At 43.3% G+C, this 14,170-nt stretch overlaps 1 long non-coding RNA gene across 2 annotated transcripts in view; it reads left to right on the top strand.

Moving 5' to 3' along the window:
* Positions 1-64: 64 nt before the first annotated feature.
* The window catches only part of LOC106557683, a 19,996-nt gene continuing 5,890 nt past the window's right edge, over positions 65-14,170 (top strand). For both annotated transcript variants that reach the window (XR_005377810.1, XR_005377811.1), the window contains exons 1-2: positions 65-175; positions 1,471-1,566. This is a non-coding gene — a long non-coding RNA (uncharacterized LOC106557683). The remainder of the gene's footprint in view (positions 176-1,470; positions 1,567-14,170) is intronic.

Here is a 14,170-nt window from a genome sequence, read left to right as displayed (position 1 = left end):
CAGCCGTGCAGCCGGCACCTCGGCGCATGCGCCCTACGCGTGACGGAAGTGACGCCAAGTGTCCCGCAGGCGCTCGGTAGGGTGCGAGGGAAGGGACAATCTAGGTGGGGATGGTGACGCGAGCGCGAGGAGGCGCTGTGGAGATTGGAGAACCACATCTGAATGGGGAGCCGAGGTTAGAGTCGAGCGTCCCCAAGAGCAGTGGGGCAGAACGCGGCCCTGTTTCCCCGCGTCTCTTCGAGCCCCCCCACTGGCTGCCCGGGAGCCCTGGGCTGCCTCTCGGGACTTAGCCCCTGCTTGTTTTCGTCCCCTAACCCCTGCAAAATTCCTTAGGACTCTGCTCAGGATGTAAACTGTTTTCTGTATTAATTTAGTGTCTTATCTTGAGCCAGCACCCTCTTTTGGCAAATGTGAGGTCCAAACCTGAGATCGAGAGGGGAATCGATTTTCTAAGGATCTATAGCAACGTGGAAGCGGCTGAGAACTCCTGGGCCGGGCGGGCGGGGCGGCGCGGCCGTGCAGAACGTCTTAGCTCTTAGAGCAGGCGAGGATTCGTCTGTCGGGTCCTCCCGGTGTGCTAGGACCGTGGTGCACAACGTGTGCGTCTGGGCTGCCAGAGGTGCCTTCTCAGACCCCATCGCAGAACTGCCGAATCAGAAATTTTGGGAGTGGGGCCCGTAATCAGCATTTTAGTAAGCCCTTCAGGTGGTGCCATGCGCATTGTACTTAGGTAATAAATTGAGACCAAGGCACTTCTGTGTGGTGGGTGTAAAGAGGCAGACTAACTTGTCTGGAATCACTCAACTAGTACCCTGGGTGTGTCTGACTCCAAAAGCTGTACTCTTAACCTTAAGCTTTCAGTCTTAAGGAATGTCAGTGAGGTCAGAACATCCTTTGTAGGGGCACCTGGGTGGCCCAGTGGGTTAAGCGTCTGCCTTCAGCTCGGGTCATGATCCAAGGGTCCTGGGATTGAGCCCACATAGGGCTCCCAGCTCAGCAAGGGGAATGGGGGTGGTCTGCTTCTTCCTCTCTCTCTGCCTCTCTCCCTGCTTGTGCTCTTTCTCTCTCTGTCAAATAAATAAATAAAATCTTTAAAAAAAAGTCCTTTGTATACCTGTCGACATTGACCTGTAGTTCTCCCCCTAGGTGAGCAAAGAATCTCCTAGGGAGCTTCAGAATTCTATAGTTAGTGCTTTCAACCGCAACTCAATTCCAAGATCCTCTTTCAATAAGTTGTGTGAGGTTGGACCCCAAAGGTAACATACATAGCAACAGACACTACTCTGTCTGGACCTAGGGGGAGGGCCATATACCTAACATGGGTGCACACCTTTAGTCCTCTGACTTTCACATGGATCTTATTTTTTTCAGCCTTGCCTTTTTTCTGAACCATGTTCCCTCCCTTATGCAAAACTATGGTAAAGCCTAACTAGCTCATTCCAGTTTGAAAGTATAAAACTTCTTTTACAGATTCCCTGGGCGCATGCAGTGCTGGAGACAAACTGATCATTCATTCTGTCGTAGAATGTTGGAAGAAATCATAGCCCAAAATCAAAGACAGAAAAGGTAAGTTTTCAGTCCACTGGACCTGGCGGTAAAGGTTTGTAATGGGGAGTTTGATCTGGAGGGTTAGGGAAGACAGAGCTCCGAAGGAAGAGTAGGAGTTAAGGGGAAGAGGGAAAGGAAGAGAAGAGAGCATGCTAGGATATGAAACCATGTCAGCTACTGGTATGGAACAAAACTGCAAATTGGGAAGGAGTGGGAGGGGCGTGCTAAGAATTTGTTTTTGTTTTTTCCAGTTTTTTTGAAAAATAATTGACATACATCACTGTATAAGTTTAAGGCCTACCACTTGATGGTTTGATTTACATCTGTTGTGAAATGAACACCATAATAGTTCAGCTAATTTCCATCCTCTCCTATAGATACAATGAAAAGAAAAAAGAAAAAAAATTTTTCTTTGTGATGAGAACTCTTAGGATTTATTTTTTTTTTAAGATTTTATTTATTTATTCATAGAGACACAGAGAGAGAGGCAGAGACACAGGCAGAGGGAGAAGCAGGCTCCATGCAGAGAGCCCGACACAGGACTGGATCCAGGGTCTCCAGGATCACGCCCTGGGCTGCAGGCGGCGCTAAACCGCTGTGCCACAGGGGCTGCCCAGGATTTATTCTTTTAAGAAATTTTCAGTATATCTGTACAGCATTGTTAGCTATAGTCATCATGTTGTACCTTACATCCTTACATTTATTTATCTTACCTTACATCCTTACATCCTTACCTTACCTTACATCCTTACCTTACCTTACATCCTTACCTTACCTTACATCCTTACCTTACCTTACCTTACATCCTTACATTTATTTATCTCAACTGGAAGTTTGTTTTAAAGATTTATTTATTTATTTATTCATAGAGACACAGGCAGAGGGAGAAGCAGGCTCTATGCAGGGAGCCTGACATGGGACTCAATCCTGGGTCTCCAGGATCACACCCTGGGCTTCAGGCGGCGCTAAACTGCTGCGCCACCAGGCCTGCCCTCAACTGGAAGTTTGTATCTTTTAACTGCTTTCTCTGTTTTCTCCTCCTCCCAACCATCTACCTGTGATAACCACAAGTCTGATCTCTTTTTCTCTGAGTTTGTTTTTTAAGATTCCACATGTAAATGAGATCCATAAGGTATTGGTCTTTCTCCATCTGACTTATTTCACTCAGCATAAACCTCCAAGGTCCATACATATTGTCACAAATAGTAGGATTTCCTCATTTTTTGGTGGCTGGATAATCTTCCATGATGTGTATACCACAACTTCTTGATCCACTCGTTTGTTGATGGACACCTAGTTGTATCTACTTGGTTTTTGTAAATAATGCTGCTGTGAACATGGGGCTACAGATATCTTTTTGAATTAATGTTTTTATTTCCTTATTTCTTAGTGTTATATATTCCCAGAAGTGGAATTGCTGGATCATGGGGTATTTCTATTTTTAATTTCTTGAGGATCTTCCATATTATTTTCCACAGTGGCTGCACCAATTTATATTCCTACCAACAATGCATAAGGGCTCACTTTTATTCTATTCTATTCTATTCTATTCTATTCTATTCTATTCTATTTTTATTTTATTTTATTTATTTATTTTAAAAGATTATTTATTTATTTATTCATGAGAGACAGAGAGAGAAAGAGGCAGAGACATAGGCAGAGGGAGAAGCAGGCTCTATGCAGGAAGTCTGATGTGGGACTCCGGGATCATGCCCTGGGCTGAAGGCGGCGCTAAACCACTGGGCCACTGGGGCTGCCCAAGGGCTCACTTTTAAAGAAAAAAAAAAAAAAAAAAGACTGTTACAGTCACTCAGGAGATAGGTGGGGGCACTGAAGATGGAGAAAATTGGAATAAAATGGTAAATTCTTTCTTAAACTTAATTTTTTTACTTGCTATAAAATATACATTATAGGGGCAGCCCCGGTGGTGCAGCGGTTTAGCGCCGCCTGAAGCCCGGGGTGTGATCCTGGAGAGCAGGGATTGAGTCCCACGTCAGGCTTCCTGCGTGGAGCCTGCTTCTCCCTCTGCCTCTCTCTCGCTCTCTCTGAATAAATAAATAAATAAATCTTTAAAAAAAATAAAATATACATTATAAAATTTATGATTTTTTTAAAGATTTTATTCATTTATTCATGAGAGAGACACACACACAAGAGGCAGAGACACAGGCAGAGGGAGAAGCAGGCTCCATGCAGGAAGCCCGACGTGGGACTCGATCCTGGGTCTCCAGGATCAGGCCCTGAGCCAAAGGCAGATGCTCAACCACTGAGCCACCCAGGGATTCCCTAAAATTTATGATTTTTAAGTGTATAGTTTGGTAGTATAAGGAAGTACATTTACTTTGTTTTGCCACCACCATCCATTTTCAGAACCCTTTCATCTTGCAAAACTCAAAGTTTTGTGCCCTGACACTATTAACTCTCCAATCTCAGCCCCCAATGACTACCTATTTTACTTTCTGTCCCTAAATTTGACTAAGTACCTCATAAGAGTGGAATCACATCGTGTTAGTCTTTTTCTAATTGGCTTATTTCAGTTAGCATACTCTGCAGGATTCATCCATGGGATAGCCTATGTCAGAATTTTCTTCCTTTTTAAGGCTGAATAATAACTTTGTTAAATATTCATTAGGTGTTCGTTGTATATATTGTTAACCTTAAAAGTAAAATTCACTTGTTTTACCAGCAAAAATAAGTTTATTTGGGAATAGCAGAGTGCTGCAATTTGGGACATGCAAACTACAGCAAAATGACAGGCAAGTCCGGAGAACAAAGGAAAAAAACTTGCTTTTTTTTTTTAAGATTTTATTTATTTATTTGAGTGAGAGAGAAAGAACACATGGGGGGAAAGAGAGAAGAGGAGGGGAGAGGGAGAAGCAGAGGGGAGAGGAAGAAGCAGAGGGGAGAGGGAGAAGCAGGCTCCCCACCAAGCTGGGAGTCCCAACTACTTGGAGCTCCATCCCAGGACTCTGGAATCATGACCTGACCCAAAGGCAGATGGAGAAAAACTTGCTTTTATAAAGGAAAGGGAGTTGGGAGGGGCTTTTTTAAACAAACAGTCCAAGCTGGAATAAGGTAGGAGTTTGAAGTATAGTGTTTTTTCATTGGCCATAATAGTTGTAACAGTCTCTCATTGACTGGGCTGTTGCTGGGAGAAGAGAAAATCTTTCTTCTTCCTGCTGAGATAGTAAAGAATAGGCTTTTTTCTTTTGGGAGTACAAAGTAGGTCTCTTTCCGTTGAGGTCTGCAATTGATGAGAACTGATAACTGTGAGAGCTCCTCCTGCTGGCCTCCCAACTCCATTTTATTTTATTATATCATTTTTTAAAATGACTTTTTAAAATTTATTTTTTATTTTTATTTTTATTTTTATTTATTTTTATTTTTTATTTTTAAAATAACTGCTACACTCAGTGTGGGACTCAAACTCACAACCCTGAGATCAGAGTCACACGTCTACCTATTGAGCCAGCGAGGTGCCCTCCATCTCCATTTTTTAAAAAAGATTTATTTATTTGAGAGAGAGGGAGAGCATGCACTAGTGCATACATGGGGGAAGAGGCAGAGGGATAGAGAGAGGAAGAGAATCTCAAACAGACTCTCCACTGAGCTCAGAGCCCAATGTGGGGCTCTATCCCATGACCCTGAGATCATAACTTGAGCTGAAATCAAGAGTTGGCCACTTGACTGAGCCACCCAGGTGCCCCCCATCTCCATTTTAAATAAGCTTTCCTTTATTCAGTTTCAAATATATACCTTATTGTTATTTGTTCATCTATTTTTTTAAAAGATTTTATTTATTTATCCATGAGAGACAGAGAGAGAGGCAGAGACACAGGCAGAGGGAGAAGCAGGCTCCATGCAGGGAGCCCGACGCGAGACTCGATCCTGGGTCTCCAGGATCACGCCCTGGGCTGAAGGCAGACGCCCAACTGCTGAGCCACCCAGGCGTCCCTTGCTCATCTATTGAGGAACACTTAGGCTGCTTCTACCTTTTTGCTGTTGTGAATAATGTTACTATGAACGTGAGTATACAGAAATCTGTTTATGTCCCTAGTTTCAATTCTGTGGGGTATATACCCAGTGTGGAATTGCTGGATTATGTGATAATTCTCTTTTTAATTAAAAAAATATTTTATTTATTTATTTGACACAGAGAGAGAGAGAGAGAAAGAGAGAGTGCAAGCAAGGAGAGCAGGAGAGGGAGAAGCAGGCTCCTCGCTGAGCAGGAAGCCTGATGTGGGGCTCAATACCAGGATTTCAGGGTCGTGGCCCAAGCTGAAGGTAGTTGCTGAACAGACTGAGCCACCCAGGCACCCCTCTTTTTAATATTTTGAGGAACAACCATATTGTTTTCTATAGTGGCTGTACCATTTTGCATTTCAACCAACAGTATGCAAGAGTTCCAATTTATCCACATTCTTGTCAATACTGGTTTTCTGTTTTTTTTTTTTTTTAAGATTTTTAAAATTTATTTGAGAAAGAAAGAGTACACATGAGTTGGGGAGGAGGGGCAGAGGGAGGGGAAGAAGCGACTCCCTACTCAGCAGGGAGTTGGACATGGGGCTCTGACATGGAGCTCAATCCCAGGACCTTGAGATCATGACCTGAGCCAAAGGCAGACACTTAACCAACTGAGCCACCCAGGTGCCCCTGAGGTTTTGTTTTTTTCAGATTTTTAAAATTAATTAATTATTTATTTATTTATTGCTAAAATTTATTGGAGAGAGAGAGAGAGCACAAGTAGGGGAGTAGCAGAGGGAGAGGGAGAAGCAGACTCCCTGCTGAGCAGGAAGTCCTTGATCAGGGTCTTGATCACAGGATCCTGAAATTGTGACCTGAGCCAAAGGCCCACACTTAACTGACTGAGCTACCCAGGTGCCCCAAAAGTAGTATCCTTTGATATGCAAAAGTTTTTAATTTGGAAGGTACCTGGCTGGCTCAATTGGTAAAGCATGTAACTCTTGATCTCAGGGTTGTGGGTCCCTGTCCTTTTCTTAAGGAGAGATGAGTTAAAAAAATGTTTTTATGTTTAATTTTCACGAAGTACAATTTGTCTAATTTTTTTGTTGTTGCCTGTGCTTTTGGTATCATATCCAACAAATCACTGCCAGGGTGCATAGCTGGCTCAGTTGGAAGAGCATATGAGTCTTTTTTTTTTTTTTAAAGAAAAAGATTTATTGGGGCACCTGGGTGGCTCAGTTGGTTAAGTATCTGCCTTTGGCTCAGGTCATGATCTTGGGGTCCTGGGATCGATCCCTGTGTTGGGCTCCTTGCTCAGCAGGGGGGTCTGCTACTCCCTCTTTCTCTACCTCTTCCCGGTCTGCTTGTGCTCTCTCTCTCTCTCTTTTTTAAAAGATTTTATTTATGGGCAGCCCGGGTGGCTCAGCGGTTGAGCGTCTGCCTTTGGCTCAGGGTGTGATTCCCACATTGGGCTCCTTGCAGGGAACCTTTTCTCCCTCAGCCTATGTCTCTGCCTCTCTCTCTTGCTGTGTCTCTCATGAATAAATAAATAAAATCTCTTTTTTATGGTAAGACATGATAGACAGAGAGAGAGAGAGAGAGAGAGAGAGAGGCAGAGACACAGGCAGAGGAAGAAACAAGCTCCATGCAGGGAGCCTGTTCCGCAACTCGATCCCGGGACTCAATCCCGGGACTCCAGGACCACGCCCTGGGCCAAAGGGAGGCGCCAAACCTCTGAGCCACCCAGGGATCCCAATAAATAAAGTCTTAAAAAAAAAAAAAAAACAAGAATCAGATGCTGACCGACATTGCCACCTAGGTACCCTAGAGAATATGACTCTTGATCTCAGGGTCATGAGTTTAAGCCCCATGTTGGGTGTAGAGATTACTAAAAAAAGAAAATAAAAAGACTTAATAAAAAAAGGCATTGCCAAATCAACATCAACAAGCTTCTCCCCTGATTTATTTCTCCTAAGAGTTTTTTTAGTTTAGCTCTTATATTTAGATCTCTGATCCATTTTGAGTTAATTAATTAATTAATTAATTTATTTATTTTTTATGATAGTCACACAGAGAGAGAGAGAGAGAGGCAGAAACATAGGCAGAGTGAGAAGCAGGCTCCATGCACCGGGAGCCTGACGTGGGATTCGATCCTGGGTCTCCAGGATCGCGCCCTGGGCCAAAGGCAGGCGCTAAACCCCTGCGCCACCCAGGGATCCCTAATTTATTTATTTTTATATTTTTTAAAGATTTTATTTATTTGAGGGAGAGAAAGATATCAGGAGCAGGTGGGAAAGCTAGAGTGAGAAGCAGACTCCCTGCTGAGCAGGAAGCCTGATGCGGGACTAGATCCAAGACCCTGGTATCATGACCTAAGCCGAAGGCAGATGCTTAACTAACTGAGCTACCTAAATGCTCTTTTTTGTTGTTGTTGTTTAATGTAAGCTCTGTGAACTTAGGACCCCGAGATCAAGAGTCATATACTCCAATGACTGAGCCAGACAGGCATCCCATTAATTTTTTTTTATATGGTTTTAGATAAGGGTCCATCTTCATTCTTTTACCTGTGGATATCCAGTCTTCCCAGCACCATTTGTTAAAAAGACTGTCCTTCCGGGGTGCCTGGGTAGCTCAGTGGTTGAGCATCTGCCTTTGGCTTGGGGTGTGATCCTGGGTTCCTGGGACTGAGTCCTGCATTGGGCTCCCCATAGGAAGCCTGCTTCTCTCTCTGCCTCTGTCTTTGCCTCTCTGTGTGTCTTTCATGAATGAATGAGTAAAATCTTCTTTTTTTTTTTGAATGAGTAAAATCTTAAAAAAAAAAAAAGACTGACTTTCCTGCATCCAAATAATCTTAGCACTTTTGTTGAAAATCATATGGCTACATAATGAGGGTTTGCAAGGCTGTCAGTTCTATTCATTTGGTCTGTTTTTTCTGTCTTTGTGCCAATACCACATTGTTTTGATTACTTTATTTTTATTATTTTATTATTTAGTTGTTTGCTTGCTTATTTTATTTATTTATTTATATTTATTCATTCATTCATTCATTCATTCATTCATTCATTAATGAGAGACACAGAGAGATAGAGAGACAGAGGGAGAAGCAGTTTCCATGCAGGGAGCCCAATGTGGGGCTTGATCCTGGGACTCCAGGATCACACCCTGAGCCAAAGGCAAACGCTTTAACCGCTGAGCCACCCAGGCATCCCTGTTTTGATTATTTTAGCTTTGCAGTGGGTTTTGACAGGAAGTGTGAGTCTTCCAGCTTTGTTCTTTTTCAAGATTGTTTTGGCTATTGGGGGTTCCTTAAGATACCATACACATTTATTTTTAAAGATTTTATTTACTGGGGGATCCCCAGGTGGCTCAGCGGTTTAGCGCCTGCTTTCAGCCCAGGGCATGATCCTGGAGACCCGGGATCAACTCCCGCATCAGGCTCTCAGCATGGAGCCTGCTCCTCCGTCTGCTTCTCTCTCTCTCTCTCTCTCTCTCTCTCTCTCTCTGTCTCTCATGAATAGATAAATAAAATCTTTAAAAAAAAAAGATTTTATTTATTTATTATTAGAGACACAAAGAGGCTGAGTTCCAGGCTCCTCACAGGGAGCCTGATGAGGGACTTGATCCTGGATTCCTGTCACGCCCTGAGCTGAAGGCAGACGCTCAACCCCTAAGTCACCAGGCGTCCCCCATATACATTTTAGAGTGAGTTCTGTTTCTGGGGGGAAAAAAAGTCACTGGAGAGGTGCCTGGCTGGCTCAGCTGGTAGAACATACATGTGACTCTTGATCTAGGGGTCCTGAGTTCATGACCCAAGTTGGGCACGGAGCCTGTTTTTGTTTTTGTTTTAAGATTTTATTTATTTATTCATGAGAGACACAGAGAGAGAGAGAGAGAGAGAGAGAGAGAGAGAGGCAGAGACACAGGGAGAGGGAGAAGCAGGCTCCATGCAGGGAGCCTGACACGGGACTCGATCCCGGGTTCCCAGGCTGCAGGCGGCGCTAAACTGCTATGCCACTGGGGCTGCCCAAGATTTTCTTTCTTTCTTTTTTTTTTTTTTAATGCTTTTTATCTTTTTTTTAAATTTTTATTTATTTATGATAGAGAGAGAGAGAGGCGCAGAGACACAGGCAGAGGGAGAAGCAGGCTCCATGCACCAGGAGCCCGACGTGGGATTCGATCCCGGGTCTCCAGGATCGCGCCCTGGGCCAAAGGCAGGCGCCAAACCGCTGCGCCACCCAGGGATCCCATTTTATTTCTTTATTCATGAGAGACACACACAGAGAGAGGCAGATACAGGCAGAGGGAGAAGCAGGCTTGCAAGGAGCCTGATGTGGGACTTGATCCCAGTTTGCTCACTCAACCGCTGAGCCACCCAGGCATCCTGAAGCAGTGGGATTTTGATGGAGATTGCAGTAAAAATCTGTAGGTAAGTCTTCCAATCCATGAACTCGAGATATTTTTTCATTTATTCTTATCTTCCTTAATTTCATTCATCAATGTTTTATAGTTGTAAATGCCTAAGTCTCACTTCTTTGGTTTATTCTTAACTATTTTATGCTTTTTGATGCTATTATAAGACTTTTTTTTTTATGACAATCACACACACACACAGAGAGAGAGAGAGAGAGAGAATGAGAGGCAGAGACACAGGCAGAGGGAGAAGCAGGCTCCATGCACCGGGAGCCCGACGTGGGATTCGATCCCGGGTCTCCAGGATCGCGCCGTGGGCCAAAGGCAGGCGCCAAACCGCTGCGCCACCCAGGGATCCCCTTGATGCTATTATAAATTGAAATTTAAAAAAATTAACTTTTTGGATTGTTCATTGTTCGGTATAGAAATACAGCTGGTTTATTTATTTATTTATTTTTATTTTTTTATTTATGATAGAGAGAGAGAGAGAGAGAGAGAGAGAGAGAGAGAGGCAGGCTCCGTGCACCAGGAGCCCCGACGTGGGATTCGATCCCGGGTCTCCAGGATTGCGCCCCAGGCCAAAGGCAGGCGCTAAACTGCTGCGCCACCCAGGGATCCCTACAGCTGGTTTTTAAAAAAGATTTTATTTATTTATTCATGAGCAAGGCAGAGACATAAGCAGAGGGAGAAGCAGGCTCCTTTTGGGGAGCCTGGTGTGGGACTTGAATCCAAGACCCCAGGATCACAAACTGAGTCAAAGGCAGACGCTTAACCTCTGGGCCACCCAGGCACCCTGAAACACAACTGATTTTTGTGTGATTTTGTATCCTGCAACTTTGCTGAATCTGTTTATTATTTTCTGTTTTCTTTTGGTGGAGTCTTTAGGGTTTCCTACATATGTGATCATATCACCTGCAAACAGATAACTTTATTTTTTGCAAGAAGAGTTTTATATGTCCTATTATATTGTGAAGCTCTTAACTCTGAGATTCATTAAGTTTGTGATTTCATAGGGAGAGGGTCACAGAAAGTTATATTTAGAGGGGTCCTTAGATCCAGTCCAGGTCAGTATCACACAGCAAGTTAGAGGTTCATTGGTATCCGAAATCCAATCTGTGTTCCTCCTCTTAGCTTTCTAGGAGCAGACAAAGCCAAGCTGGGAGCTAGCATGGAGAGCCCTTGCCTAGCCCTATTTATAGGACTGAGACTTGATCCCTTTGTGCTTTCACCCAAGGCTTTCCTTATCTTAGGAAGTGGGGAGTCTGGCTGAATCCCAGTGCATCCATCTGGTTAAAATAAATATCCTGGGTGGTCTAAGATGGAAAAGAACTTGATGAAGAGTCAGATTTGGAAGTGGGAGAGAGATTTGGAAGTAGGACAAATTTTGCCTTTGTGAGGTTGGGACTTTTTAAGCACCAGTTGAACACATGATCTCAGCCTTGGGGCTGAGTATGTCCTCTCAGCTGAATGCCTCTATAGCACTGCCAGCTGCTTGTTGAGGGTTTGGAGAGGAAAGTGTGCTCTAAGGGGTAAGATTGAGGGCCCTAGACAGACACAGATGAAGTCACAGAAATCAGAGGAGTCCTGTGGGAAAAAAAACACAAGCTGTGGAAAGAGCACCCATTGTGAAGTAGAGGACTGAGTTTGTATCCAGGTCCTCTTTTTGCCTACAATAAATATTTTACTAGTACTTACTGGGTTCTTACTAGGAGCCAATTTTGCTAAATGTTTTACATGTTTTTCTCCAAAAGTTGGTCAGGCTCGTAACCACTATACCAAACTCCTTTTACATTTATTTTAAAATTTTCTACAGCAAATGTGGATTATTTATGTAATTAAAATGACAATCTCTAAAAAAATAAAAAAAATAAAAAATAAAAATAAAAAATAAAATGACAATCTCAAGAAGGCTACACTTGACCTTCAGGCCACCATAGGGGCCTGGGAGCTGAGGGGAAGTCAACTGATTTGTCATAGGGAGGGGTAAATCACTTGGTGCTACCCTTCTTCCTCTCATCTTAAAACTTGAAAGATAATGTGCTGTCTTAACCTAGAAGCTTCCTTGGGATAAGTCACTGTCCTGATTATAAATGATCAGGTCCCTGGAGCAATAGTATGAGAATCTCCTGTGGCGTAAACAAAGAGTGCAGATTCCTGCACTCTCTGGAGGTGAGGTCTGGGAATTTGCATTTTTGTAAGCCCTCCTGATAATTTTGATACATATTAAGGCTTGAGAAACACTTCTCTGGCCAACTCCTTTCAGTTCTGCCACTTAACAGCTGTGTGGTATGGGGCAAGTCATTTTCACAGTTCTGTTTTACTCTTAGCCCTGTGCTGAGAGGCCAGATAATAACAATATATAATAACAGTAACATGTGGATTATCCTATTTCATTCACCTAAGAGCTGATTATTACCATTTCCATTTTATTGAAGAGGAGACTGAAGTTTCGAACAGTTAAATGATTTGCCTATGATCACAACAGCTAGTTAGGTGACAGAGCCAGAATTTGAATGCAGGCTTAGATTATGGAGAAGGGGGGATCCCTGGGTGGCTCAGTGGTTTAGCGCCTGCCTTTGGCCCAGGGCGTGATCCTGGAGACCCAGGATCGAATCCCACGTCAGGCTCCTGGTGCATGAAGCCTGCTTCTCCCTCTGCCTGTGTCTCTGCCTCTCTCACTGTGTGCCTATCATAAATAAAAAAAAAAAAAAAAAAAAAAGATTATGGAGAAGGACTTTGGAAACCAGTAACATTGAGAGCATTGATGATTATTATTTCCACGTCCCTCCCTGAGTTCCCTTATTCTCTATAGCTCCAGTGGCTAACATAGCAAGGTTACAGCCTACCAAGGCAGCCTAAGTCCCTCCCATTTGGTATTTTTTTCCCATTAGCAGTTTCTAAACTAGAGTGTACTTTTTATTTATTTTCTTAGTTATTGATTTAGTGATCTTTACCCCCAACATCGGCTGGAACTCATGACCCTGAGATCAAGAGTCAGATGCTCCACTGACTGAGCCAGCCAGGTGCCCCTAAAGTATACTTTTTAAATCCAGAGGGGAGTCCAACCCTAGAGGGTTGTTTTTTTTTAAAGATTTTTAAGTAATCTCTATACCCAACATGGGGCTCAAATTCAGACCCCGAGATCAAGAGTTGCATGCTCTACTGAGTCAGCCAGGTGCCCCCAGAAATGCACTTAAATGCAGTTTCCTAAATGGGACTGTTACAGGAAAGTTAGATGTCTTTAGATAATATTTCTAGCTTCAGAGGAGAGAGGGGTTAGTCATGTTATCCCTGTCAACTTTCGTTAAAGTGCTTGCTTATTAAAGGGCTCATAAATTTGAGTTTTGACGTTGAAGATGCTTTTGGTTTCAGTTCTTTGAAAAGTATTTGCAGGAAGCCATCTCTGCTAAAGCAGTCAAACCATCCAAATCACTTCCCCTTTTAGGGTAATATTAATTTTCCAGATGAAAATGATTATTAAACTTATTTTGAAGAACCCTACTAGCCTGTTTCTATTCTTCCAAGATCTAGGGCCAGGTGTCCAGTTTGAGGGATACTGCCAGAGGGAAGTGGAAAAGCAGGACATCCGATGAATGGCTAAACTCTTTCAAACTGGGGCTCTTTAATCTGGGGAACATGAAGGGGGGGGGCGGGGACTGACTCCAGATCTCTAAAGGAGAGTGAAGTGTCCTCCCTCTAGGTCTGTTGGAATCAGGAAGAAGCTGGTTTGATTCAGAAGAAATTTTTAATGCTCAGCTTAGGCCATGTTAGTTGAACGCCAGGAGGCAGTGAACTGCCCATCACTAGATCAAATAAGGTCTAGGCAGATGTCAGAGTGACCTTCAAGCAAGACAGACTTGAATTCATATCCCGGCTCCATTTAATACTGGCTGTATAGTTCAGGCTAAGTAATTTAATAAACCCTCGGCTTAAGAAGGGCATTTCCCTTCTTTTGTGTATATATAAAAATTAAAATAATAATGAACACTGCAGGGGCCCAGGCACATAGCAGGTCTGTTTACTACTACAGGCCGTGATTTTGCACTGTTTGGGCTGTAGTTAAACCTATAGTCATTTCCTTACGAAGTAAGTGTAACTCACAGCTACCTTAAGCAAAAAAGGGAAATTTACTAGCTTACTTAATAGGGGAAGTCTAGAGATGGTACCAGTTTCAGACATGACTAAAGCATCCATTTCATCTCTGCTGCTTTGTGCTGGCTTTATACTTCATCCTACAGTCCTACGGTTT

Source organism: Canis lupus, chromosome 24, assembly GCF_011100685.1.
Source record: "Canis lupus familiaris isolate Mischka breed German Shepherd chromosome 24, alternate assembly UU_Cfam_GSD_1.0, whole genome shotgun sequence".
Classification (NCBI taxonomy): Eukaryota; Metazoa; Chordata; class Mammalia; order Carnivora; family Canidae; genus Canis; species Canis lupus.
This window is presented reverse-complemented; position numbering and strand designations above follow the sequence as displayed.